At 46.6% G+C, this 2,500-nt stretch overlaps 1 pseudogene; it reads right to left on the bottom strand.

Annotated features, from left to right (window-relative positions):
- The window catches only part of LOC125908176 (large subunit ribosomal RNA), a 9,178-nt pseudogene that overhangs the window by 2,920 nt on the left and 3,758 nt on the right, over positions 1-2,500 (bottom strand).

Genomic DNA, 2,500 nt, shown 5'->3' with positions numbered 1-2,500 from the left:
TACATGAGGTTCCATAACGTTGGGCCAAGTACCGAGCCTTGAGGTACACCCGATGTGACTGCAATCTCTGCCGGTCCATCTGTGGTATCATACATCAGCACACGATTCCTAAAATAATCACCAATGATATCATAAAGATATTTAGGAGTGTTAATTCTCTGTAATGCATTAGCAATCGCCAACCACGAAGCACTGTTAAAAGCATTAGTAACATCTAATGTAACAACTGCACAATACCGTCCACTGTATCGGTTTCTGCTTCTAGCTACCGAAACAATGTCCACTACCCGTTGAATCGCATCAACCGTTGATCGACGACTTCTGAAACCAAATTGGTCGTCAGACAGTCCGTTGACCTCCTCGATGTGTGCATTTAACCGTTGCACTATGATGCGTTCTAGACCTTTACCTGCCCCGTCTAATAGACAAATGGGGCGTACCGAACCCGGTTCCCCTGGTGGTTTGTTCGGCTTCGGTATTAACACCAACCTCTGCCTTTTCCACTCATCGGGGAACTTCGCGTTCTCTAAACAGCCTTGGTAAACCCTACAAAATGCATCGGTTGCAGTCAACATACCAACTTTCAGCGCCTCATTCGGGATACCATCTGGTCCCGGCGCCTTCTTGTTGGGTAGTCTCCTGGCAACCGCAAGAATCTCATCATTAGTAATTCTTTCAAACTCTCGTGGCTGATCGATACGATAATCAGGCCACACCGTGTTTGGGTGAGTAGGAAAAAGCTCGCTCACCACTTCCCTAAACTCGTCCAATGTCATAGTTCGGGGTCCAATCGAACCCTCGGCCACTTTCTTGAACGTATGATATACTATACCAAATGATGCGTTGTTCGCTGTTCCCAGGAACTCTTTCCACTTCCTCTGTCGGGTATGCTTGATCAATCGCTTGAGGGCATTCCGTGCCACCTTGAACTCGTCCCTAAAAGTAGAATAGAGATCAGTATTAAAAGCTCTTTGCGCTAATCGATCGCGGTGTTTGCACTCTTTGCGAAGTGCCTCAATCTCTAGCGTCCACCAAAATGCACTCTTGTTAGGAGTGTACCTCTTACGCTTGGTCATCGTCGCATTACACGCCGTGACAAGTATACGCATTAAGTCTTCGCTTGTTGTGACCTCGGTCTCAAAAGCGGCTTGCATCATAACTTCAAATATATCTTTGCTAAAATACTTGATGCTCCATCCCGTTATGGGTCGGGACAGATTACGCACGCTTTGCGTCTCAAGATCTATTCGTATTGCACGATGATCAGAGTTCATATAGCTAGATAACACCTCCCACTTAAATGATCTTGCAACTGTTCTGCTCGCAAAAGTAAGATCAACTACCGACGTGCGCCCTGGTCCAACATAAGTTGGGGCGCTGCCGTCGTTCAATAAAATTGCGTCAATCTGCGCAAAGGTTGATAAGACCAACTCACCTCTTCGTTTCTGGGTTTCTCCACGCTCGCCAAGTTGGTTGTTCCAACTTACTGACCAAGCGTTGAAGTCCCCCCCGATAACGAATTTGTGGATACCGGTTACGGCCATTACCGTGTTATCCAACATGATCTGGAACTCTTCCATACTAAATCTAGGTGGCGCGTAAACGCTAACCACTCGCATATCACCTATGTCAACTATCATTAAACCCTTCAGAGCCTTACTGACTACCTTAACTGGTAAGTCCGCGTTAACCACTACCGCTGCTGTGTTATCGTCATTGCGTAACACTTTGACGTTGGTTGTTGCCAGATACGGATCTGCAATCAACACTATATCCGCAGATTCTTCCCTAATCGTTTGCCACATTAACTGAAATGCAGCATAACTATGATTCTGGTTATGTTGTAGCAACCTAACCATTATGGTCTAATCGTTCGCCTTCTAGGACACATATAACTGCCCGTTGCGTGAGGGTTCTGTGACCTCGTACCGCAATCCAAACACTTAACAGAGTTGGTACAAGCTTGCTTCTTGTGTCCACTCAAACCGCATTTCCAGCACAGATTACTTCTGTCTGGTTCCCTACAATGATAGCTCGTATGGCCTACCTTCCAACACTTATAGCATTTCTGCTCCTCCATTACCTCACGGATATGGCATATCGACCAACCAACTTTCAGCTTTCCCAAATTCAGGAAGCTTTGAAAGTCTGGCAGCGATACGTTGATCCGTGCCCACTGCGTACCGGCCGCGCGGCCTTTCTTCATTTTGATACGATCTATTTCTATCTCGATGTTGAGCTGTGCTTTGACAGACTCCGCAACCTCCTCTGGGGTGGTAATTTCATCGAGATGCATGATCTCAATCATTTTAGAAGGAGCTAGCGTTCTCACTGACGCCTTGCCCTTCACCGCTTCCTTAACCTTTGGGGCAATTGCACTAGCAGAACTACCCTGCTTCAATTCTAGCAACATGCCTCCATTTTGGGCCCGTCGGACCTTAGAGATTGTCTCTCCAACCGATTTAAGAGCATCGGACTGCTTCATTTCCTTGAGCAATTT

The sequence above is a fragment of the Anopheles coluzzii genome, assembly GCF_943734685.1.
Source record: "Anopheles coluzzii chromosome X unlocalized genomic scaffold, AcolN3 X_unloc_8, whole genome shotgun sequence".
NCBI classification, from domain to species: Eukaryota; Metazoa; Arthropoda; class Insecta; order Diptera; family Culicidae; genus Anopheles; species Anopheles coluzzii.
Note: the sequence above shows the minus strand (reverse complement) of the source record. Positions and strands in the feature narration are given on the sequence as shown.